Source organism: Canis lupus, chromosome 6 (genome assembly GCF_048164855.1).
Source record: "Canis lupus baileyi chromosome 6, mCanLup2.hap1, whole genome shotgun sequence".
In the NCBI taxonomy this organism is placed as follows: domain Eukaryota; kingdom Metazoa; phylum Chordata; class Mammalia; order Carnivora; family Canidae; genus Canis; species Canis lupus.
In genome coordinates, this window is record NC_132843.1 from 2,222,721 (window position 1) to 2,249,137 (window position 26,417).

The window sequence follows — 26,417 nt, forward strand, 5'->3', positions numbered from 1 at the left end:
AAGTGGGTGGTCTATGGAGAGCGGAGTAGAGCAGCTCAGATGCCAGCAAACTGGTGAGACTTTTCAGTAGCCGCTAAGGAGGTGTCGTCTTGCTCTTCTGCACGCCTTGTCTGTAAACAGGATGTGTGAAATTGCCGTCTAGCTGGGTGGAGGCAAGGGGATCTTTGCCCAGCTGCGGAGGCAAGGTAAAGAAAGACGCACTTTCTGGAGGCCCTGTGCTTCGTGGGCACTTCTCCTAGGCTCTGGGGAGCTCCCGGAAGCTTGGCCTTCATGCTCGCACAACAGAAGCAGCTCCCTGCCCGTCTGGGCACCACGGACCATCTTGAAAAGCTAGGAGACAAGAAGACGCCATCCAAGCTAGGTGGCTGGTGGTCTAGATTTAGCTTGGGTAAGTCTGGGTTTGCTTTTTTCCTTCCCTAGAGATTTGTTTTTCCCTTTTCTTTTTCCCCAAGGCCCTGAGCCAGGGGATACCCAGGAAGAAACAAGAAGCAGGTCCCAGACATGAAGGTGGTGGGCGTGACCATCAACGGAAATAAGTCTGCGTTCCTTCACCCAGTTGGTGGCTCACATGGTGGGATAAGCCAGACCCCTAAGCTAGCCTGACTTTGCTGAGCTTTATCCCACTCACATTGCTCTGTGCATCAGCTCCCCAGCTGGGTCTGGGCCTGGAAAATCTCAGGCTGTGATTGTGCAGACATAAACAACCGGCTGAGGACGGTTTTCCACTCACCTGGCTCTAGGTTTCCAGGGTCTATGTCTGTCTGTGTTTATGTCTTGGGCCTGTGAGGAGAGTCTCCTCCTGGGGAGACCTGTTCTCAGGTGCCCAAGCTGGCAGCCACCTACTCCCCACAAGACAAGGAGCTGTGCAGGCACACCTGAGTCCCTCAGAACATTCCAGACCTTTCGAGAAAGACAGCCGGGGTCTGTCCTGGGCTAGGGCAGCACTGGGTGGGGGCCAATGCTATGGGCAAAGAGAATAATTCCCTCGAAGTGTGATTCAAGGAGAAGTTCCCTTGTTCAAATACATCTACTCTCCCCTGTTTTGCTCAAAATTCTACCGAGGTGTGACTCAGAAAAAGACAGTTATGATTATAATAAGGACTGTATTTCTTATTTGAATCCTACTTTCCAGATTTCAAGAGCTTGTTTAGTCTCCATGTCAGGTTCACAGTAGGTGGGCCAGGAATTATTTCCACTATGTTATAGATGGGGACACTGGGAGAGCATTAAGGAGAGGCAGGCTCTGGTCAGGGGTCAGGTGGCCTGGGTCCTGTCTTCATTCTGTCACCATTGCTGTCTTCATTCTGTCACCATTGCTGTCAAAGAGAACAAATGACCTCTTCTCTGAACTTGGTTTCCTTATTTGAATATATTTTGTAACTTATAAAATTCTTCCATTTAAATATGACGTATTCAGGGCACCTGGCTGGCTCAGTTAGGGGACCATGCAACTCCTGATCTTGGGTTTGTGAGTTGAGCCCCACGTTGGGTGTAGAGATGACTTAAAAAATACGATCTTTAATAAATAAATAAATGTGGCATATCAGTTCAAAGTAGACCTTTATGGACTGATATGGAAGGGTATCCAAGGTAAGTTGCTAAGTACAAAGAGTAATGTGGAATGTGGGTATAATTTGCTACTATTTGAGTTCCAGAAAAAAAAGGCTATATATCCACTCACATGCCTGATTGTATTTCTTTATCAACACCATTGGGGGGGGATATACAGAGCATGTTGTTGGCAGGCGTGAGTGTGGAGGGTAGTAGGAGGGAGGAGGTCAGGGGTGGGTGACAGGTTGGCTTCTTCATATTCCTTTGTGCCTTTTGGTTTCCTGCCATGTATAAATAAAATATATAAAAAACATTTTATACTGGAGGTCTTAAGGTTTTTCTTTTGGAGCCAATGAGATGATGTAGATGATATGGATGCTTTATGTACATAAAGAGATTATCACCATCTGAGGAGGTACCTTACAGACTATTATCAACCATTGGATTTGACAATACTGTGTATTGGGAAAATTACTGGCTTAGGAATTAAACAAACCTTGGCCTCTGGTTTTCTCATCTAAAAATCTGGGAGATGGGTGCCTGGGTGGCTCAGTCTGTTAAGCATCTGCCTTGAGCTCAGATCATGGTTCCAGGGTCCTGGGATCGAGCCTCACATCGGGCTCCCCACTGAATGGAGAGAGCCTATGTCTCCTTCTCCCTCTGCCTCTCTCCCTGCTTGTGCTCTCTCTCTATCAAATAAATAAATAAATAAATAAATAATCTTTTAAAAAGAAAATTAAATGTCTTTAAAAAAAAAACAAAAAAAATCCGGGGGAGAAGGAACAAATTACAGCTATGATGAGCTATAAGAGATAAAATGAAAACATGAAATTGTGGCTGTAACGTAGGGCATGTGCTTCTCCCTCCCCAGGACTATGCTAGCAGGACTCCAGGAAATGGAAAAGTATCCTGTGTTTCAAATAAGTTTTGACATCAGTTAAGTTCTCTAGGGCAGCATTGTCCAGTAGAAATACGATGCAAGCCTTATAGGTACTTTAAGGTTTTCTAGTGGCCACATTAGAAAGAAAAGCACAAAGAAACAGGTGACATTAATTTTAACAATATGTTTAAATTAACCCAATATATTTAAAATATAATTTTAGTATGGAATCGACATAGAATTATTCCTAGGATATTACATTTTTTCATACCGAGTCCTTGAAATTGGGTGTATTTTATGCTCACAGAGCATCTCAGTTCAGCCCAGCTCTATTCGGCCCTCCTCTGGTCAGTAGGTACCCGGGGCTGACAGCTGCCATGCTGAGGGGAACAGCTGGAGGGTGTGGGTTCTGTACTAGGAGTGACACAGTGGAAGACTCCAGATCACCCAGGGACCTGGGGCTGGAGCTTAAGGAGGAAGGTGATGGAGGGAAACTCAGGTTTGTCCAGCGCAGGCTGTGATTAGGTAACGAGAGCACAGAACGTGCCTGAGTAAATAAATAAGGGGCTGAACACTCTGCCCTGGGAGGCTGTCCTCCCATCACCCCAAGAAAGGTCAGGTGCTTTCACCGTTGTGGCAAAGTGGAAAGGGACCTGTATGGGAGGTGGGGGCAGGGAGAGGGCTGGACATTGTCAAATGTGGGTGATGTCCCCGTCACCCACTCTGCTGGGCTCTCTCCCCTCCTCTTCAGTCTTCCCCGAAGCCCCTTCTGTCCCCAGGTCCTGAATGCTGGTGTTCCTCTGGCCTTGTTCTGAGCCTTGCTTTCCCTCCTCACTCTACAGGGCTCTCTCCTCATGGCAGCAGGTCTGTCCACAGGCTCACGCTCCAGTCCTTAGAGCTCCCCTGAGCTAAAGTCTACTGCACTGAGTCCAGAATCTTGCCCAAATCCCCACTGGACCTGCCATCCCTGCCTCCCCACGATTGCTCCTCCTCCCATGAGCCTGAGTCAGAACCTTAGTAATAAAATGTGACTCTTTTCCTTCCTCCCACTTCCAAATCGTCCCCAAACCCAAATCAAATCGTCCCAAATAGCTATCAAACATCAGAGAATTTCTCGCCCCATTGCTGTAGTCGCATCATAACTGGGCCATCTGCATCCTAGTTTGCCCGTCCCTAGCCTGCTCTCCATCCTGCGGTCAGCAGGCCTTTCTAAAGCTTCAGTTCTGTCCTGTCACTTTTTGCCCTAAACGTGTCCACCTCTCATCAACATCCCTGGATGAAGCCCAGGGTCTGTGTGTGTCCCTGGCCTGGGGCTGAGATCTCGTCTCATTCCCTTCTGCCCTTGCCCTCAGCCCTGGGTTGAAGACGGAGCTCCCAAATTCATGTGTACTTGAAACCTCAGAATGTGACTTTATGTGGAGATAGGGTCCTGGCAGATGTGATTAAAGATTGAGATGTGTTCTTTCTGGATCGGGTGGGCCCTAGACCCAAGGACAAGTGTTCGTTCTGGACTGGGGGTGGGCCCTAGACCCAGGGACAAGTGTTCATTCTGGACTGGGGGTGGGCCCTAGACCCAAGGACAAGTGTTCATTCTGGACTGGGGGTGGGCCCTAGACCCAGGGACAAGTGTTCTTATGAGGAGAGAAGACTCAATGATACACATGAAGAAGAAGCAAGGCCACGAGAAGACAGAGGCAGGGACGGGAGTGATGTGGCTGGGGACACCAAGGATTCCCAGAGCTGTCGGAAGCAGGAAGACACAAGGACAGATTCTCCATCCAGCCACAGAGGGAGTAAGGCCTTGGTGACACGTAGGGTCCCCAGTGGGGAGAACCGTGAGGGGATCCGTTTCTGTCGCTTTGGTCCAGCAGGCTTGTGGTGCTTGGTTACCGCAGCCCTGGGAAGCCAGCACACTGTTTCAACTGTAATGAGTAACTGCACGTCTTTATACTGGTGGTTCCCCCAAAGCTCTTCCCCTGCCCGGCCTCCCCTCCCCCCTCAGCCTGGCTCCCGGAAACCTCTCGAAGTGTGTTCCCAGCTAGGTTGTGGGTGTGTCTCCTCTGCGCCTTCAGAGCACATGGCTCTGTGCATCCCGGTTGCCTCTGCCGCCCTGCTCTGCCACTGGACTGAGCCCTGTGGTGACAGGGGCATCTTAGAGACACAACCTTGCCCCCACCCCTCCCACGCCCAGACAGCACTTGGGCTGCAGTGGTGCTGAGGAGGCGTTTGAGGGATGACTGCATTCTCGCTCTTCTGACAACCGTTATTCTTTGTGAGCATTATTTCTAGTTATCCTTCCAAAAAACATGTAAGTCTTTATTATTTATTTTCAACTCAAGACATGGAAACCAAGGCTAAGAGCCTCTGAGGGCTGACCTGAGGGGCATAAGACGAGCTCTGTTGACGGGCCTTGTAGCGAATAGCAGTTTACAAACTTATTCTGTATACAGCCTGGCTCTAAGAGCTACGGTTTTCACTGTTCAGGGTCCAAAAGTCAACTTTGCTGAAGAACGTGCCTGAGGGTCCAGGGACATGCAGTGCTGGGCATCGTGATGCTGAGCAAGGAGATCCAGCCCGCCAGTCCAGACACAGGACACGTGCGAGATAGTGGTCAGCACCTGCGGCCGTGATGCTCCCAATTGCCGGGGCCAAGAATGGAGTTTGAAGATCAGAAGCTTTATCTTGGTCCAGGCTTTCACCTCAGGCAGCTTTGTGTCCCCAATGTCTCCAGACGAAGTGAAATTGCATTTTTAGAAAATCCACATCTGTGTAATTAAAAATCTCGGTGCAGGGGGCATCTGGGTGGCTCAGCGGTTGAGCGTCTCCTTTCGGCTCAGGGTGTGATCCCAGGGTCCTGGGATCAAGTCCTGCATCGGGACTTGGGAGCCTGCTTCTCCCTCCGCCTGTGTCTCTGCCTCCCTCTCTGTGTCTCTCAGGAATCAATAAATAAAATCTTAAAAAAAAAATCTCCATGCAGATTCTATCGCTCAGGGATATTTGAAAACTGAGGGAAGAATGGGGAGCCCGAAGGCCTGGGAAGCTTAGACAGGAGAGGAATCCTCCTGGGGTCAAAAGGTGAAGATGGAGAAGCTGCAGAAGATAAAGGCAAACTTGGCTGAGGTGTAGTTGTGCCCTGGGTGGGGTGTGGGGAGATGAGTTTCTAGAAGAAAGGAGCATCCCCAGAGACTTGCCCCCCAGCCTCCGAGCCATCTCTTACCAAGCCCACTTCTTCCCCATCAGGCGCCCTGCCCCAACCATGCCCAGCCCTCGCCTTGGCCTCAGTGGGCTCTAGGCCTCAATGGCCACCGGGCCCTGGCTTCTGATGTTCGCTTGCCTGTCTCTCCCACCCAGGAGAGGCTGGGCGGCTCTCACCTGCTGCACAGAGCTCCCCGGCGCCTCGCGCCTCGGCTCCGCTGATCTGCAGGCTGAGCTCCTCCAGCCTGAGTCTACACCTTCTGTTATTACCCTCGTTCTCATGGAATGCACGTGCATTGTGTTTGTGTCTCTCCTGTATGTCTCCTGCCGAGAGCTGGGGCAAAGTCCTGGAGAGCAGAGAGCCTGGGCTTTGGAAGCCCCACACCTACAAGTGTATTGTCATCTGGTGATGCAACTTTGAGCAAATGATTAACCTCCCAGTCCAGTCTCCATTTCCTCGTCCATAAAATGGGAATGATATCTTCCCCTTGGGGTTCTTGTGAAGATATTATGAGGCAATGTGTGGAATGTCCTTGGCATGCAGTAGGTGATTGATAAAATCATGTTGATTAACCAAGGAGCTGGATAATTATTGCCACGGTTGTTACAAAGACCTCAGAGGGAGTGTTTTCTTATTTTCTCTTTTTTTTCTAAGATTTTATTTTTGAGTAATCTCTCCACCTAACCTGGGGCTCGAACCCCTAACCCCAAGATCAAGCGTCACATGCTCTTCCAATGGAGCCAGCCAGGTACCCCTCATTTTCACTTTTAATACAGTCAGCCTGTGGGTTTTCATTAGTTTCATTCTTGCAGATGGGGAAAATGAGATTCTGACAAGTTATCAAGGCCCACAAGGCCTAAGAGGCACACCTGTGGTATCCTGAGGCTTTCTTGCCTTAGGTCCTCTGCTTTCTCTTGCTCCTTGGGTGGATATGACAGGCATAGGGACAATTGCCCTATTTGGGTCTCCTCCTGGGTGGAGAGCACAGTTCCTGTTCCAAAGGCTTCCTCCAGGGTGTCAAAAGTTTCCAAAAAAAAAAAAAAAAAAAAAGCAAAACCCAAAAAACCTAAAGTAAAACCAACAAGTCACTGAAATGGTAATTGGTAAAGGTTTATTGTGCACATGCACCAGAAAGACAGTGTGTAAGCCAGGAGCGCTCAAACTGGAACAAGGAAGGAGGCCCGGAGGTCTATTGCTCTAAAGCCGCTTATGTAAGGTGGAAGCAGAAGTGGTGCCCGGTTATTCTTCTTGGTGATCGGTTACAATATCAGGATTTTCTTAAATGAAGGGGGAATTGGTTAGTGGCTGCCTCATATCAATTCTAGAGAACAATGTAAGTTTTACTTAGTGAATTTTCAGAGGCAGAAGCAAGAGGTCACCCAGATATTAGCCTCCCTTGTCTTGCAAAATGAGCTAAATGAAACTGCGAGTGTGACCGAACTGGTTTAGTCTGCCCGGGAATTTTCTAGTCCCATCTTCATCTGTGTTTGATTTTAGCTGGGGTCTTTCTGACCTAACTGGAGCTTGGAACGTGTGGTTGGTGCTCCCAGCTGCCAGGATGTGGGGTGGTCCCGACATGGCTGGCTGTAGCTCTGGTCCTCTGCGAAACTTCTGAGCCCTGTCATGTTTTGAGCCGTCATCCTGTGTTACTGAGTGTGCAGCAAGCCTGCCCCTGCCACAAGGCACATAATCCCTGCGTGCTTTGCCCCCTTGGGTCCTGTCCATGCCTGATGTTGGGCTGCTGTCAAGGTCTGGAACATCATGTGGTTGGTAGGGGTGCATATTGTTTTAGGAAGGGGCTGGAGCTGAAGAGGGAGGCTGCTGGAGAGACGGGCTGGAGGGGGAATGTTGGTGTTGGGAACCTTCTGGAAAGATGCTGAGGAGTCAGGATCCCCTCGTGCTTCTGCTCCTACTGACCTGAGTCCACATTGATGGGAGGCCAGTCGGAGGATGGAGGAGTCAGCTCTGAGGCTCAGAACCTAGAAAGGTGCTGTGGGGCCCGGAGGGGCTAAGAGGGCACCGGGCTCCTGTTCCCTCCCCTGCAGGCATTGCCAAGCTGCCGCATCTAGGCTGGGGCCTGGCCTCTCGGGCCAAGGGAGGCAGCCGAGGAATTCAGTGACACAGTTTCAGTTCGCTGAACGGGCTCCCCAGGTTTTGGTCAGAGCTGCAGAAATGATCTCATGTGGGTTTTTTTCCTCCCTTCAAGATTTATTCCACACGGAAAGGGTGGTGCTACCTCTATACCCGACCGGTGTCACCGATTCCTTCCCCTCCCGGGGCCTGGCCGCGTCCCCGGCTGCGCGGTGTGCGGTGGAGGGGGCTGCGCACTGCGCCTCCAGGCCGTGAGGGCTGCAGAGGGGAGCCGTCGGGGCCTCCGGGCTGGAAGCTGACACACAGCCAGTCGGGGGGGCAGGGGCAGCGAATGCGGGGGACACGGGCCCCGGAGAGTGTGGGGCCCCTCCAGCCCTGCGCTGTCCTCGTCCCTCCTGGGTGTTGAGCTAACAGTCGCTTGCTCTCTGCTGCTGGCCCCTTGCCCAGCTGGGCTGGCATTCCTGGGCTCCGTGCAGGGGCTCCTGTGTGGCGGGCGCACACCTCGCGGCCCCGGGGTCCCCGGAAGCTGGGAGGTCAGCCAGCTGTGGCTTTGAGGGGCAGGGATGCCACCAGGGAGACGAGGAGGGGAGCAGAGAGGCCAGTGTGATCTGGTGATTTAATTTGGGCCTGAGGTCCGGCTGCACGGAGATGCCCCCAAACGACACCCGGCCTCTGGCCTCTCAGTGTCTGAGTCCGGAAGTGCCAGCGGTGGCCTGGGTGCCGACCCCTCAGCCTTCACACCGGCAACGGTGGTTTTTTTAAAGATTTTATTTATTTATTTATTCGTGGGACACAGAGAGAGAGAGAGAGGCAGAGACACAGGCAGAGGGAGAAGCAGGCTCCATGCAGAGAGCCTGACATGGGACTCGATCCCGGGACTCCAGGATCACGCCCTGGGCCACCCGGGTGCCCCCAGAGTGTTAGTGTTTTAAAAGCACCTTCTTCTCAACCACCACTTCTTGTCCCATTTCCTTTCTCTGTCTTACTCTTTTTTTCTTTTAATTGATTTTTCTTGAGATAAAATATATGTGAGATAAAATATACCTTTTTGCTATTTTTAAGTGTACAGTTTGGCGGCGTGAAGGACATTGACACAGTAGTGCAAACACTGTCCCCATCCACCTCCAGGACTTTATCTTCCCTCCACAGACTCCCCTTGCACCCCCATCCCCTCAGCCCTGGCTGCCACCCCCCACTTTCTGGGTGTGACCCCAGGTACTTACGCTCGGAACCCAGCAGGATTTCCCATCCTGTGCTGTTGGTGCAGTTGTGTTCACTCAGACTTGGGCTCCCTCAGCATCTAATAGACGCCTGCTGAAGTCGCCACGGCTGCTCTCACCAGGCACCACTCACACCTTGGCCTGTCATCCTCCCAGCCACAGGCAGCAGTCACCTGGGGGGTGGGGAGGAGCCTGCGGCCCACAGACTGGGCAGTGGGGCCGGGGGGCTGCAGGGTACCCCGGGGTCTGACTCCCCCGGGTCCTGGCCTATGGGCATGCAGCTGAGCGCATGCAGACCTGATGCCTGCTTGGTGGCACCCCAAGGGTCCCACGGGCCCCCGACTCACCTGCCCCTCTTCTCTGGGCCGGAGCGTTGCTGCAGGCACAGAACCCCATGAAGACAGCCCCTTCCTCCACTTTCCTGAATTGGCAAAGGTAGGTCCTCGAGCTCCTCCTCTGACCAGCCAGCTACTTCCTTGGGTGTCACCCGCTCAGTCAGGCAGATTGGTGTGACTATGACTCACCTCTTTGCTTCCGCCTGAATGTTTGGGGTGGCCTCTGAACCACTCGCCTGCCCCTGCTGGCGCCCTCGGGGCGGTTCTGGCGAGGCCACTGAACAGCCAGGTCTGGAGTCTCCGAGGGGCCCTTGCTCCCGGGACGATGCACAGAGCGGGCTCTTGCCCCTGGGTGGGGGCATGGCCTGGGCCGTGTAGAGGCCAAAACGTACACTTCCCCCTGCCACGGGAGCTTCTTTTCTTTGTGTCTCTCCCAGCTTCTGGAAGTAGGTCAAAAGCATAGGAATTGGATCAGAAAGAAAACGCAAGGCATAGGAAGGCAGTGTTTCCCGCAGACCTGCACTGCCTGGCATCACGTCGGGGCGGCCCTCTTCCCACGGCGGGGCCTGAGGGCTGTGGCCAGGGTCGTGGCGTCCAGGAGATGGCACCTTTTGGCCCTGGGGAGAGTAGTGCTGACAGAGGGCGGGGGGCCCTTAGTGGGCAGTCTCCTGGGGGCCCAGGGGCGCTGAGGAAGCCCGGCACTTGCCCTCGGATGACTCAATAGCCCAGGTGGGGCTGGGGGAGACAGTAGCCAAGGTCCACTCCTGTCATGGAGAATATGCCTGCGGGCCTCTGGCTCAGGTCATGGTCTCAGGATCCTGGGATCGAGCCCCACATGGGGCTCCTTGCTCAGCAGGGCATCTGCTTCTCCCTCTCCCTCTTTCTACCTCCTGTTGTGCTCTCTCTGGCTCTCTCTCCCTCCCAAATAAATAAAATATTAAAAAAAAATGTGCTCACTCTGGCCTGATAGGCCTCCCTGAGAATGATAGGCAGAGAGTCCATTACCTGGGACTTTAAAAGAATGTAAACAATAAATAATGCTCCCCACCCCCTGCCACAAATACTCAAGCTAACAAAAAGCTTCTAATTGGGGCTTCTAATTGTCCCCTGGTGTGGACCCGAGGCAGCAGTCTGGACTTTCCCCCTTCTCAGATGAATCTGGAATAACTCCCCCTGTATCCCCTCTTACCCTCATTCCTCCAACATTCTCTAGAATCTAGAGCCTTGACACTGTTGAAATTACGGGTTGGATCAACTCTTTGTTGCGGGGACAGGGGTCTCTGTACACCGTAGGATGTTTAGCGGCATCCCTGGGCTCTACCCACCAGATGCCAGTAGTACCTCCTGAGTTATGATAAATAAAAAATAAAAAATGTCCAATAAAAATACTTGGATGTTGCCAAGTATCCTCTGGGGCACAGGACGGCCCCAGATGAGTACCACTGACCCACAGTAGCAATACTTAGAGCCTGAATGCCATGGATCAAGGTTTCAAAGTTTAGACCAGTGGCCTGATTTTGATGAAAGATAGCAGGTGGCACACGGAACGGTGTCTGGCAAATGGTGTGTTGAATGGAGTATGAGAAAGTGCCTCTCTTCCACAACAAAGAAAGAAGTACAGGCAAATGGTGTCCTCTGAGAGCACAGTCTGAGTACATAGAACATTAAGGAGTTAGGGCCTGATTCCAGGGGTCTGAATCCTTAGGAGCTGTGTGACCTTTCCAAAGTTATTTAAACACTCAGTTTCGGTCAACTATAAATTGGACATAATCCCAGTGCTTGGCCACAGGCTATGGACATTATTCTAAGGACAATGCCTGCTACGTAATAAATCCTCATTACCTATCAGTTATTAATCCTATTACTATACAGTGTGATCATCAGAGTAAAAAAACACAAACAAAATGGTGGGGAGGCCTAGGTGAGCAATGCTGCCTGAGGCAATCCGAGAACAGACTGTGTGTAACCCTGTAGCTCTAACAAAGGAGAAATCTCAAAAACCAGGAACAACCAAGTAAACCCAGTTCCTCAGCATCCCATGGGGCTTCATCTAAGCCAGTGGGCTGTTGTCCAGAGGTAGGGAAGCTTGGCTCCCCAGTGTGTCCTCCCCAGTGTGACCTGGGCCCAGGCTCTCTTTGGGTTGCTCCAGACTCATGGAGCTGGGAACAGCTGCGTTCAGGGAAAAATCAGCTGTATGTCGAAATGATGGAATTTCCTAGCATTTTAATTGTTTATGGTGAACAAATGACCAATGATTCAGAGAAATAATATCTATGACTGGTGCTGAAAAAAACCTGAAATTTCTGTACAATCTCAGTGAATGCAAAGTCCTAACTGTCTTTCACACCCAGGTACAACTCAGAAACATCAAATCTGGAGAACTGACAGAGCTGACTCTAACGGCAGGTCACTAATAGGCATGCTGGTCCCAGAGAAGGGGCATTGGCACCCCAGGTAATGAATGAATCCTAAATTTATCTTGGCTTTGGGCTTTCCTTCAGCTCTTCATTGAATGCAACTCTATCACGTGCCAAGACAATGGGGAAAAAGATAGTCCTGTCAACAGGTGGTGCTGGGACAACTGAATAGCACATGTGAACGGAATGACATTGGATCCTACCTCACACTATATGCAAGAATTAAATCATATCAAAGGCCTAAATGTCTGAGTTAAAACTATAACGCTTTCAGAATAAAACATAAGAGTAAATGTTTGTGACTTTGGAGGAGGCAATGGTTTCTTCAATGTGACACCAGGAGCACAAGTGACAAAAGAAAAAAATAGGTAAATTGGACATTATCAAAATTAAACAGTGTTGTGCTTCAAACGACACTATCAAGAAACAGTCCACCGAACAGGAGAAAATATTTTCTTTTCTTTTCTTTTTTTTTTTTTTTTTTAAGATTTTATTTATTTATTCATGAGAGGCCCAGAGAGCGAGGCAGAGACATAGGCAGAGGGGGAAGCAGGCTCCATGCAGGGAGCCCGACATGGGACTCGATCCCGGGTCTCCAGGATCACGCCCTGGGCCAAAGGCAGGCGCGCTCAACCACTGAGCCACCCAGGCATCCCAAGAAAATATTTTCACACAAGAACTTGTACATGAATGTTTGCAGCGGCATTATATATGACAGCCAAAAAGCGGAACTAGACCAAATGCCCATTCACTCCCTGATGGGCGGATACACAAAATGTGGAATATTCAAGCAATGGGGTATAATTCAGCTGTAAAAAAAGGAATGAAGTACTGCTAAGTGTAAAAAGCCAGACAGACAAGACCACATATTGTATGATTCCATTTTTGTATAATGTCCAGAATAGGCCAATCGAGGCAGAAAGTAGATTGGCGGTTGCAGAGGCTGAGGGTTGGTAGGGGTGGGGAGGGACTGCTAGTGGGTGTGCAGTTTCATTCTGGGCTGATGGAAATGATCTGGAACTTGGTAGTGGCGATGATTGCACAACCTGGCAAATATCCTAAAAATCTCTGAATCATACACTTTAGAAGGGTGAATTTTTTTTTTAAAGAATTTTATTTATTTATTCATGAGACACACACACACACACACACACACACAGAGGCAGAGACACAGGCAGAGGGAGAAGCGGGCTCCATGCAGGGAGCCTGACGTGGGACTCGATCCCAGGTCTCCAGGATCACATCCCGGGCTTCCAGCGGCGCTAAACCGCTGCGCCACCGGGGCTGCCCTAGAAGGGTGAATTTTATGTATGTGAATTACACCTCAATAAAAATAATACGGCTATCAGGTGACATCTTTCCTCCTGCCTGTCATACCTTTCCACTCCTTCCTTAGTCTTTTTTCACCTACATTATCTCAGGCCAACTATATCTATTCTGTACTTTCCAGTCGATTATCTTTAATATGGCAAAAATTTATTTTGTCCTACTTCTATGTCTTCTTGTCAATTTAACTCATCTTGGAGTGCCTGGCTGGCTTTATCAGGCATATGACTCCTGATTTCAAGGTCATGAATTCAAGCCCCTTGTTAGGCATAGAGCTTACGTTAAAAAAAAAAAAAAAATAGCCCATTTTTTTATCCTTACAAAATCTCGAACATGTAATGCTGGCATACGGAAGTGATCTCCTTGAGTTACTAGCATCTATAAATGTGACAAATGTGTATCTTTCACTCAGACATTGATTACAAAGTATTGAATAAAAATTGGTCATTTTACCTTAATAAAAATGTGTTTTGGAAATTAAAACAACCCTATAGTATGTTTGTGAATAATTCTATCACCTGGAGTGACCAGGAGTTTAAGCCTATTTGTTAGTGGTTTCTGTTGACTCTCGTTCATGGTAGTGTATTTCCTCGCGTTTTTTAAAGTTTGGATTGTAAATGTATGTTTTGCAGGGTTTCATTGGTGAGATTTTTGTGTGGTCTCTGGAGAGCAGTATTGCATTTGAATCTCACAATGCTTTTAACCTGAGATGTTAATCTCTTACAGGGTAAGGTGGAGGCCTACTGGATCATACAGACAATATAAACTTGAGTGCTAAGTTTACAGAAAGGCAGAGCCCTCATTATAAATTATCAGGGGACATATGTTTTCTATCCAGAGACCTGGACAAGATAGATAAGCTACCATATTATCGCTCTTTGCAAGAGAATAGATTTTTTCCTGTCATTTTTTTTTCTTTTATTAAGTAGGCTCTATACCCAACATGGAGTTCAAAGGTGGGGCTTGACCTTGCAACCCTGAGATCAAGACCTGAGCTAACGGGAACTGAGTGGGAGAAATTAGAGAGGGAGACAAACCACAAGAGACTCCTAACTCTTAGAAACAAACAAAGGGTGTGGTAGAGGAGGTGGGTGGGGGGATGGGGTAACTGGGTGACGGGCACTGAGGAGGGCACGTGATGGGATGAGCACTGGGTGTGATACTGTATGCTGGCAAATTGAATCTAAATAAAAACAAACGAATAAATAAAATAAAATACCTGACCTGAGATCAAGAGATGCTTAACCAACTAAGCCACTCAGGCGCCCCTTTCCTGTCAACTTTTTATCAAGGGTATAAGCCTTAGAAATTCTTGGCTCCATGTAGAAATTACAGCTCTGGTATGTGTTTGCCTCAGACCCACTGTCTGTCCCTTTGTAGCATTAACTCTGCAGCTTTTTGGGCACCAAGTCTGGCGGCCCTCCCATCCCATCTCCATTTAAATCAGAGCAGCCACAGCATCAGCCTGCTTCCTTCTTTGGTTTCTGTTTTCTCCTTTTCTTTTTGGTTGCAGGATTTTCCTTTCTTTAGTAAAAACTCAGTTAATACATTTGAAAGATATCCCTTATCTCTTTTATCTAGCATTTCTAGGTGTTTTTACAGCAGGAAGGTCTGATGCCATTTACAATAACTGTATTTTTGGTCTTTATCCGTGGTTCCTGGCTCACAGCTCTCAAAACCCTTGGAATCCCCTGAGCAAGAAGAACAATGGGAGCATCACTTGTCATAATATTTAGTCTTTGTTCTCAGTTCCTGAAATCACTTTAGAGCCATAAAAACGACACGGATGTCTTGTTATTCATAAAAAGACCTTTCCTGGAACGCCTAGGTGGGCAGTCAGTTAAGCTTTTGACTCTTGGTTTTGGCTTAGGTCATGATCTAGTTGTTGGGGAACCAACTCTTGCTTTGGGCTCTTCACTCAGTGTGGAAGTCGGCTGTAGATTCTCTCTCCTTCTCCCTCCCTTCTGCTCACTCAGTCTGTCTCTTTCAAACAAATAAAATCTTTAAAAGGAGGGGGTTGCAGAGCTACCAGGTTGGTAAACCAGAATGCTTCCACATGCCACCATGCCAGCCCCCAAACTCCATGAGGATAAAAGCTCCTTTGTTTGCTACCTTGCCCTATGTATCTCTTCATCTGGCTGCTGATTCATATCCTTTAATATCTTTTGTAATATGCCAGTAATCTAATGAGTAATGGGTTTCCTGAGTTCTCTGAGCCACTCTAGTAAATCACTTGAACTCATGGAGGAGGTCATGAAAACCTCCTATTTATGGATTGTCAGTCAAGAAGCATAGGTAACAACCTGATCTTGCAATTGGCTTCTGAGGTGGCGGGTAGTCTTGTAGGACCAAGTCCTCACTCTGTGGGATCTGATGCTGAGTGAGTAGATAGTGTCAGAATTGAGTTGAATTGTAGGACACCCACCTGGTGTCAGAGCATTGCTTAGGGGTATGGAGAACCACCTCCCATACCCCTAAGCAGATGGGGTGCAGAACCCTTAGAAGGTTTCTAAGTTTTCCATTCTGATGCATGACCAGAAATGTATGTTCCTACAGCACAATTTCTCCCTATCGACCTGATAAAGATAACAAGGGCATAAGTGAGGATGAGGGAAGGACTCATCTGCTGCTGACAGACGACTAAGCTACCACATCAATACCGAAGGGGATTTGGCAACAGTAATTCCCTCTCTGGGAATTTACCCTAATGAAAGTATCACAGATATGTGATGAAGGATGTTTGTGTCAGCACAGCATTTCCAAAAATTATAAACTGTTTAACTATTCCAGGCAAGAAGAAGAAAAAAGAAGAAAACAGAAAAGGGGAAGCACATATGTCAGGAAAGGAAACTTTCTGAGAAATTCCCAGCAAATAAGGGCTTAGGGCTCCTGGGTCCAACCATATCTCCCGGCCATCCCTCATTATAAGGGAAACTGGGAGAGTTAGAATTTTTATTTGGGTACAAAACCATGGTTTTCTTAATAAGAAAGACGGGTAGAGGGATCCCTGGGTGGCGCAGCGGTTTAGCACCTGCCTTTGGCCCAGGGCGCGATCCTGGAGACTCGGGATCGAATCCCACGTCGGGCTCCCGGTGCATGGAGCCTGCTTCTCCCTCTGCCTGTGTCTCTGCCTCTCTCTCTCTCTCTCTCTGTGTGTGACTATCATAAATAAATAAAAATTAAAAAAAAAAAAAGAAAGATGGGTAGAAGACACTCTAGTGTTCATCAATCTGTCCATTTTTTCATCTGTCCATCCCTCCATCCATCAATCCACCCACTCCATTTATCATCTATCATCTATCATCTATCTATCTATCTATCTATCTATCTATCTATCTATCTATCTATCTATCTCTCATCTATCTATCATCTATCTATTTTCTGTCTATGTACCTACCTACCTACCTACCTACCTACCTACCTACTTACCTACCTATCTACATCTGGAGGGATAGACATAAATTCTTCTGAGGGTTATTCCTAGTCAGTAGAATTTTAAAGGTGATTTTTAACTTTCTTATTTTTGCATATTTGATATTCTGAATTTATTTTCAGTGAAGATGTATTATTTTTATAAAAAGAAAAAAATCATTTGAAAGAGTTTACAGTTGTAAACTGTCTGGAATAGCACATGGTGGAATTAGGACCTGAACCTAGGCTTGGTGCCAGGGAAGCTGTGAGAAGCGGAGAACCAAAATACCTCAGGAGTGGGGGATGAGGAGAGTTTATGGAGACATAGCAACTCCGGTTTGTAGGGCATTCAGATGGTTCTTGCTGGGTTGTTGTTTCCTTAGCTTTTAATTTAGGGAGAGTCAAAATATTGCCTGATGTCTTTTTTTTTAAATTCATTTATTTGAGAGAGTGTGCATGCAGGTACACAAGAACGGGGGGCGGTCAGGGGTGGAGGGGCAGGGGGGAGGGAGAGGGACAAGCAGACTCTGCACTGATCATGGACCCGGAGGCTGGGCTCGATCCCACTACACTGAGATCATGACCTGAGCTGAAAACAAGAGTCAGATGCTTAACTGACTCCACCCAGGCACCCCCAAATATTGCCTGACGTCTTACAGATGCTGCCTAACCGATTGGGGGTTTATGGAGCTGAAGGTAGGACTCTGCCTCTGCTACAGGCTGTCCTGTTTATAAAGCTAGAATATCTTGATTATGTGTGGATTTTGCTAACACCCAGATAGCTCTTTGACGCTGTGTATGACTTCTTGTCCCAGCTCTTTAGTTGGCTGACAATGTTCCAAGACCTCCCTAGTGTGGAATTCAGCCTCAAGGGGCACATCTGAGGTGTCCTCCCCATGAGAAGAAGGCCATATGGTCATCAGCATCATAGCAACTGCTTGGTCTTGGTATTTTCTGGGCACAGAAGGACAAACACAGTGCACCAGGAACTCAGAGAAGCCCATTTCATTCCCTTTCCCTGGGATTCTGTGGACGATGACAGCACCCATTTACTAAGAGTTTATCATATCTTCTCATTCAGTCCTTAAAACCACTTAGCAAGATGGGTGCTTATCAATAAGAAAACCAAAACTCTGGCTGGTTAGGTAACAAGAAAGTAGGAGAGGATGGCTGCAGGTTGTTAGGTTCTGGAGTCTGTGTTCATAGTCATTATGTCATCCTGCTCCTGAGGTGACTCACCACCTGGTTTGCTCCGGACTGTCCTGGTCTTAGCATTTAAGGTCGCCCCTTGAGCAGCCCCTCCGTTCCAGGCAAACCCAGACGACAGGTCATCTGGGCAGCTCTCCTTTCTCTCCTCCAATCTAAAGCCCACGTCAGGTCTTCCCTCTTCTCTGAAGGCCTTCCCAACCTCCCTGGGTCCCTTGGGAATCTCCTTCGGCGTTTACTGTTCTCTTCCCACTGAACACTCACCATGTGTCTTCACACGTGGATGCTTTTGGCAGCCCCCTGGCTGCCACTGAGGCTGGGTGTTTTCCATAGTGCTGAGGGCAACAATGGGCACGTCATTAGTACCAAAGGGAAAAAAAACCCTAGTGGAATTAATGAGTGAATGAATTGTTAACATCACCTAAAGCAATACTTGCAGAGCATTTGTTATGAGTCAGGCAGGGTTAGGTGCTGTGGGAAATGAATAAGTGAATTTTAACTACACAAATAATGAATTAATGACAACAACTGAATTACGCACTGGGAGAGGGGCCTGTGATGTTGGTGATGTCAACGATTAATAATGGTGCTGCATCATGGGCCTGATGTCTGTAATAACAGCAGGGGCACCCACAGCAGCAACACCACTCTGCTTCAGTAGGTCCTCTAGTTTTTAAACCTTCTCACTCACATGATCTCATTCCTCTGACTTTGAGCAGACATGAGAGAGAAGCAAAGGAGACAGGCAAAGCCCCATTTTATAGGCAAGGAAAGTGTGTCAGAAAAGACCCATTGGTGATGATCTAAACCCATGATTGTACAGTGGGGCGCTTTTCAGGTTATGCAAAGGGTGTTGTGTTTTGTGGTTTGCACAACTTTCTAAATAACTGAATTCCAGGACGACATTTAAAGATTGGGCAATTTCACATAAGAATCTGGATTTCTGGGGTGCCTGGGTGGCTCAGGGGTTGAGCATCTCCCTTTAGCTCAGGCCCTGATCCCAGGTCCTGGGATCGAGTCCCATATTGGGTTCCCAACCAGGAGCCTGTGTCTCTGTCACTCTGTGCGTGTCTCTCATGAATAAATAAACAAAATCTTAAAAAAAAAAAAAAAAGAATTTGGATTTCTGGTTTGTCTTGGCAAAATGGAAGATGCGAAGGCATTGATCGTCCAGTTCTGTCGCTTCCAGGCCCTTCCTGGCCTATGTTACCTAAGGCATCAAAACAAAGAAACCAGACAGTAAGGACAGTATCTCCAGTGAAAGACGGCAGTGGTTACAAGTAGCTTCAGAGTCTCCAAGGGTTGTCCTCTCCGGGGTTGCTCCCAATGATCAAGGACACCTATAGGATTGGCCATGCCTACCAAGGCCTGTGCATACCCTTCTCCTCCAGGAATCGAGATGCTGTCCTTACTCTGTTACCTTACTGGCATCATAGTCTCCCTCTGTCATCTAATCGGTCAAGTCATAAATTGAACTGATTTTCCCCCAGTTAGCATTCTCCATCAGTAAATGGCAACTCCACTCTTATAGTTAGCTGTTAGGCTCCAGACGTTGGACTCCATTCTTGCCTGTCTGCAGCAAACCTCGGATCTGCCTTAGAAATAAATCCTAAAACTGCCTCCTCCTGTGCTGGAGCAGACCACCTCAAGCTGGCATCCACCACTCTCGTGGCATCCTATTTGTTCTTTCTGATTCCACCACTGCCCTGCTGCTTCCTATCCTCAAAGACTGCCATAGGTGAGCTCATGTTCCTCCACTCATATCCCTCTACGGTTTGCCAGTGGAGCAAACCCATTGTCCTCAACATGGCTCCCAGCTACTCTTGACCTTCATCTCCACCTTTCTCCTTCCTGTTCATGCTGTGGTAGCCCTACGGCCTCCTGTCCACACCCCACTGATCTTTGAACACAACAAACCTATTACTGCCTGGACTCTTAGTATGTGCTGGTGGTTTCAGTTATCTAAAGCTGTGTAACGTGTCACCCAACACCTAGTGGCTTTAAACAGTCACACTCATCCGTTATCTTTTTTGGATTCTGTGGGATGAAAACCAGAAGCAGCTTATCTGCTGGTGGTTCTGGCTCATGCTATTGCATAAGTTTACAGTCAGATGTTGGCAAGGATCAAATCATCTGAAGGTTGAGTGGGACAGGGGAATCTACTTCAGGGGGCTCCCCCACATGGCTGGCCAGAGAGTGCTGGCTGTTGGCAGGAGGCCTCTTGGTTCCCTGCCATGTGGACCTCTCCACAGGTTTTTTAGGATGCCTTGAGGACCCAGAGGTTGGATCCCTTCAGAGTGAAGCCAAGAGAGCAAGATGGAAGCTACAATGCCCCTGTGACAGCCTCAGGTGGTCCCAAATATCACTTCTCATGGGGTTGGTTGGTCCCACAGAACTGCACAGGGGTGGGAGACCAGGAGGCAGAGATCACTGGGGTCCTCTTGGAGGCTGCAATGACCCCAGGGTCTCTGCCTAGTGTGCTCTTCCTTCAGTAACTTTAGGGCTAACTTTTATGTTTCCTTAAGATCTTTGTTCCTATATCCCTTATCGGAGAGGCCTTTATAGACTGCCCCTTATAAAATTATGCCCCTACCCTCTGATGTTCTTATCCTCGTTCACTTCTCTTCACAGCACTTGTGATACCCCAAATGTTGTATATTGTCTATTTTTTTTTTGTCTCTTGACAGTAGAACGAACCCCCAGCATTTAGACCAGGGTGGGGTGCATAGAAGGTACTTGAGATTTTTTTTGAATTAATGAATAGCCTACACACATTAAATATTTGTTGAAAGAAGGAAATCTTACCTCTTGAAATATACCTCCTCACTTCATATCAGGATACATACCATCAACATGATTCAGTGCTGTGGATGTCGACCTTGATCACCTGGCTGAGGGGGGTTTGTGGGGTGTCTTCCCTGCAAAAAAAAAAAAAAAAAAAGGAGTTCTCTCCTTTTCCATCCTGCTCGATGAGAGGAAGTCGCTGTGTGCAGCTCATACTCAAGGGGTGGGGAGTTATGCTCTCCTCCCCGAGGATGGATTATCTGCAATAATTTATTTGGAATTCTTCTGCCAGGATTTGTCTCTTCTCCTTCATTTAATTATTTGATCTTTAAAAAAAAAATCAGTGCGGATTCATGGATATATATTTTATACTTTGGGTTATAATCCAGTTGTACTTGATTTTATGGCTCAAATTGCTCCAGCTCTGGTCATTGGGAGCTCTTTCCGTTGCTTTCTATGCTCCTTGGACATATCCCCACCCATGCATGTGGGTTTTGTTTTGTTTGTTTTGTGTTTTGTTGTTTTGGTTTTGTTTCGTTTTTAGCATTTCCTGATTTTGGGGCCCTACAAGGTGTTCTAGGCTCCTCTTGTTTATGTCTTGCCCCAAGCATAGTGTCTCCCAAGAGCTCTGCCTCCTTTTACTGGGAAATAGTTATTAGAAACCAAGATGTGCAAGTGTACTTCAAATACTCCTACTTTTCCTCAGGCTGGTCCTTTCTAGACCACCACCTCCCTTAGCCGATAACCTGACCGCCACGGCACTGCTTCTACATTTGCTTTGTCTGCCCTCTTCTTCATTCTTCCCTCTACAGGCAGCAGCACCTTCTACATCATACATCTGATCGTGTCGAGAATTTAACGGACACCATGGCTCTCAGGTTGAAATTTAAACTGTTTTGCACAGTGTAAAACTCTCTTCCTGACCTGGTCCCTGGCTACCTCCAGCCTTGTATTTTCCCATCGCCACAACCTGGAAGCTACATTCAAGCCAACCTGAACTTGCCTTCATCTCTGTGTCTTTACATTCGGCCACACAGGCCTTTCACATGACCAAGAGACAAATCCTTAGCCCAGTGATTGTTTGGTAACTATGTTAAAGCATCTCTTTATCCTTTCTATTGTCTGGTGTGCAAATGTAAAAGGCCCCTATGATATGAAAAGTAAATATTTGATCTTTTCCCCCTGGTTCCTGGCACCCAGCTCGTAAATCCCTTGGAATTTCCTGGTTAATAGGATTGTCTTTTGTTCTAATAAGCCACTGTTGGTGAGCCTGTAGGTAGCTTCAGGATGAGGGCTGCTCATCAGAAAGACCCAGGAGTGATTAGAGGGTTGGAACGATAAGCGCTGCCTCCCAATCTCCAGGGAGGGAAGAGAGGTTGGAGACTGAATGAATAACTAACGGCCAATGATTTACTCAATCATGCCTAGCTAATGAAACTTCCATAAAAACCCATAAACAGGGGCCCCTGGGTGGCTCAGTCAGTGGAGCATGACACTCTTGATCTTGGGGTTGTAAGTTCAAGTCCCACATTGGGTATAGAGATTACTTGAAAAATAAAATCTTAAAAAAAAAAAAAACAAAAACCTTACACAGTGGGATCTGAGGGGCTCCTGAGCTGGTACCACACCACGCTGCTGGCGGTGACATGCCTGGAGAGGGCATAGAAGCTCCCATTCCTCACCCTGTGCGCTTCTTCCACTTGGCTGTTACAGCTTTATAAGAAACCAGTCAACCTAAGTAAGGTGTTTTCCTGAGTTCTGTGAGCTGTTCTGGCAAATTACTGAAGCTGAGGACGGGGTGGTGAGGACCCCTGATTTACAGCTGCTCAGTCGGACACATTGGTAACAACCCAGGACTTGTGGTGCCTCTCAGGTGGGGGCAGGCTCCGGCCGTCCGAATCAGAACTGAATTGCATTTTAGGACACATAGCAGCTGTCTCAAGAGTTGGAGAACTGGTCGGTATGGGGAAAACTCCCACATATTTGTGGCCAGAAGGGTTGCAAGTAAAAACAGCTCACCACTCTGCTGCTGATCTAGATCCCACGGGCCAGACTCCATGCGACGGCCTAGAGACGCCTGTGTGCACGTGTGTGTGTGTGTGTGCGTGCAGGTGCGTGCAGTGGCATGGAGCTCAGCTGGTCTTGCCTTTTACTGCTCTGTAGATGTGTTTTCCTGCCTCCCACAACAGACCGGGTGTCTCATGAAGACAGACACTTGTACCCTTCATGTGTCAGCAACTGGGCATGTCCTTGCAACGTAGTAGATGCTCAAGCGTTTGTTGCTTAGATGATTAACAGGCTGAATAACTAAACCACACACAAAAAATGGTTAAATGTAAGGATAGGTAAATGAATGGATGGGTGAACTGGTTGTCTCTCATCTGCCCTCAGGGTCAGAGGTAGTTTCCAAACGCTGACATTTTGCATACTGAATGGGACTGAAGGGACTTTTGAGCACGACAGTGGTCCGCTGGGTGTAGGACTGGTCTTCAAGCACTGGGGAGCACCCGCTCCCTGTTCTCCACAGCATACAGTGGGGACACAGTGGTGCAGGGTGAGAAGGCTGCCTCAAGCTCATGCTTGGGGGTTGCTTCTTGGGAAAGTGGGGTTTTCTTTGTGACCAAATGACAGCACCTTGGAAAGCCATACAACTCTTCGAGCCTCAGATGCTTACTTCTGGCTTACCCGGCAGAGGGGAGGAATGGGTGGGTCTTTGAGAAGGTGAAACTCTAACAGGTGGGACCTGAACATGTGGAGAGGAAGGTGAGGGAGGCTGGGGAGGTGGTGGAGCAGGGGCTGGGCCAGAGCGGTGTGGGGCTTGGGCCCTGATTATGAAAAGACCTGAATGCCAGGTGAAGAGCTGAAGTTTTTTCCTAGAGAACTCATATCTTTCTTTAAAGATTTATTTACTTATTTTAGAGGCAGGAGGAGGGTCGGAGGGAGAGAGAGAGAGAGCAAGAGCGAATCCTCAAGCAGACTCCCTGCTGAGTGCAGAGCCCAGATTGAGACCCAAGCCAAAATGAAGAGTTGGGAGCCTAACCACATCCAGGTTCACCGCTCTCCCCACCAGAAAACTGTTTTATTTTCTTAAAAGATTTTTTATTTATTCATTCATGAGAGACACACAGAAAGAGGCAGAGACACAGGCAGAGGGAGAAGCAGGCTCCCTGCAGGGAAACCGATGTGGGACTCGATCCCCAAATTAGGATCATGCCCTGAGCCAAAGGCAGACGTTCAACCACTGAGTCACCTAAGGCATCCCTAGAAATGTATTCTTAAGAAATAACCAGAGGTGCCCATAAATATGTATATATAAGAATGTCACCAAGATATTTTTTGTAGTGTGAAAAATTGACAAAAATCAGATACAAAAATTGACAGAAATCAATAGGGAATTATTTAAATAAGTCATAGATAGAATCCTACGCAGCTTTTAAAAACCATGTTTTAAAAGATTATTTGCTCCATGGACAAATGGTCACAATACATTAATTTTAAAAAATTACATTCATGTCTTTTTTTAAAGTTATAATTTAATTCCAGTTAGTTAACATACTATGTCATATTAATTTCAGATGCACAATATAGTGTTTGGGCCATTCCACAACCCTTGGCACCCATCCCCTGTTTTCCCCGTCTCCCTGCCACCCTCCCCGCTGGTAACCATCAGTTTGTTCTCTACAGGGAACATTCTGTTCTTGGTTTATTTCTCTCTCTCTCTTTCCTTGTTTATTAGTTTTGTTTCTTAAATTCCACGTATGAGAGAAACCATGTGGCATTTGCCTTTCTCTGACTGACTTATTTCTCTAAGCATAATACCCTCTAGTTCCATCCACATCATTGCAAATGGCAAGATCTCATTCTTTTTTATGGCTGAGTCATATTCCATTGTATATTGTACGTATTCCATACCTTCTTTATCCATTCATCAGATGATGCACACTGGGCTGCTTCCACCGTTTGGCGATTGTAGGTGGTGCTGCTGTAAACATCGAGGTGCCAATTCCTCTGAATTGGTAGTTTTTGTATTTTTTAGGTAAGTACCCAGTAGTGCAATTCCTGGATCATAAGGCAGCTCTATTTTTAGCTTTTAAGTCATCTCTGCACTGTTTGCTGCAGTGGCTTACACTAATTTGCTTTCCCACCAACATTGCAAGAGGAAGGCTCCTTTCTCTCCAATCCTCATCAACTCTTATCATTTCTTGTGTATATTAACTATATTTTAAAAGCAAGTTATAAACCACCATATACATATGACTACAGTGAAAAATTACTGCAGGGAAAGATGCCACATCGTTAACAATTGTGCTGACTTGTGATTTTTTTTTGTCTTCATTCTTTCCTATACCATCCAATATTTCTATAATTAATATTTATTATTTTATAATAAAAAATAAGGATATATTTCTTTGTTGATGATCTGTTTTATTTTATTTTATTTATTTATTTTTTGATGATCTGTTTTAAAAGAGTTTTCTGGGGGACGCCTGGGTGGCTCAGCAGTTGAGGGCATGACCCCGGGGTCCTGGGATTAAGTCCTGCATTGGGCCTCTGTGTGTCTCATGAATAAATAAATAAAATCTTAAAAAAAGAAAAAAGAAAAAAGAATACATTTATAGAAACAGAATTACTAGGTCAAAGCTTCTGTTGATTTCAAAGGCCTTTGGTGCCTCAGGTTCCAGGGAACAACTGCCAAGTTTCCAAGAAGAGTGATCTTGGAAAGGTCTTCTTTTCTTTCCAGGTTTGCTGATCACTTTTATCCTCTTTGTGGAAGAAACTGTGTGCGGGGAGCTCCTGCCCGGCCTGTGCTCTTTGTCAAGGACTCAGCGTGCAGAGCACCAACGAAGAGGGCCTCCCCTTCACGTTCCTGCTGTGCCTCACCCTCCATCCTCCCATCCTTGGTCACACTGCCCCCACCCTCCCCATCCCTGGCCACGTGTGTTCCCCCTACCATCCTCCCTGTCCCTGACCATGACCTGGGGGGCCCAGGGGTGACCAGGTCTCGGTAGGGACTGAGGCCACAGAGGGCTGAGATGGGTAAGCCGTGTGCTTGCTGAGCAGAGCGCCCCCAGCCCATTGACAGGATCCTCACTCAGCCAGTCTCCTGGGATACCTGGTGCTCTCCCCACAATTTCTGTGAATCCCTGTCCTTGAGTCACTGTGGTTCCCAATCTTCCCTTTTTTCTGTCCCTTCCCGTTGATCCTTACTACCCACTTCACAGCCCAGGGATGCGGACTGTCTTGTCCTAGAAAATGTAACTGGCAATTCAGGGATTTATAGGAAGAGAGTTTTATTGCAGGTTAAAACAGTGAATCTATTAAAACCCAATATTCGGGATCCCTGGGTGGTGCAGCGGTTTGGTGCCTGCCTTTGGCCCAGGGCGCGATCCTGGAGACCCGGGATCGAATCCCACGTCGGGCTCCCAGTGCATGGAGCCTGCTTCTCCCTCTGCCTGTGTCTCTGCCTCTCTCTCTCTGTGACTATCATAAATAAATAAAAATTAAAAAAAAAAAAACAATATTCTTGTCTTTAAAGTGTTCCCTCCCCCGCCCTCCACCCACCTCTGTGGGCCTAGTCCCCATAGCCCAGTAACGTCACCCCTATCCCCTGTTCATCGCTCCTTCCCTCTCTCTCTCCCTCTCTGCTCTCTCTTCCCTCTCTCTACCCCTCCCTCCTTGTTTTATCCCCCTCTACAGCCTCAGGCTATTCCCTAGATTTTCACAAGAGGAAGTTTGGTGGCTGCAGGTAACTTTCACTTACCCCCCTCCCCCATTCCATGTGGTTTCACACAGTGCTGGACACAGCCTCGGGCTCCTGTCCATAGTAGGTGGCCTCTGAGGGGTCCAGGACAGAGGGGAGAAAGGAGAGAAACGTTCAGGCCTGGAGGACATTCCACTTCGCTTGATGCCAAGCCCCCATCCTGGAAATCCTTCCAAGGAAGCTCCCTTCTCACTTAGGATCTGAGGTTTTATGGGAACAGCACAGAGATACTATCCAGT

At 47.8% G+C, this 26,417-nt stretch overlaps 2 long non-coding RNA genes across 3 annotated transcripts; one reads left to right on the forward strand and one right to left on the reverse strand.

The window, feature by feature from the left end:
• The first annotated feature begins 17 nt into the window (after positions 1–17).
• Positions 18–25,888, forward strand: LOC140634891 (uncharacterized). Of its 2 annotated transcripts, XR_012032221.1 has the most exons (3): positions 23–388; positions 11,625–11,727; positions 25,159–25,888. It is a non-coding gene; the product is annotated as an uncharacterized lncRNA (long non-coding RNA). The 2 variants fall into 2 exon arrangements; XR_012032222.1 differs by lacking the exons at positions 11,625–11,727; positions 25,159–25,888 and adding an exon at positions 4,916–5,397 and having other exon boundaries at positions 18–388.
• LOC140634890 (uncharacterized) lies at positions 6,722–9,414 on the reverse strand. The gene is made up of 2 exons (XR_012032220.1): positions 8,942–9,414; positions 6,722–6,904 (listed from the first exon to the last, which is right to left on the reverse strand). It is a non-coding gene; the product is annotated as an uncharacterized lncRNA (long non-coding RNA).
• Positions 25,889–26,417: the final 529 nt, after the last annotated feature.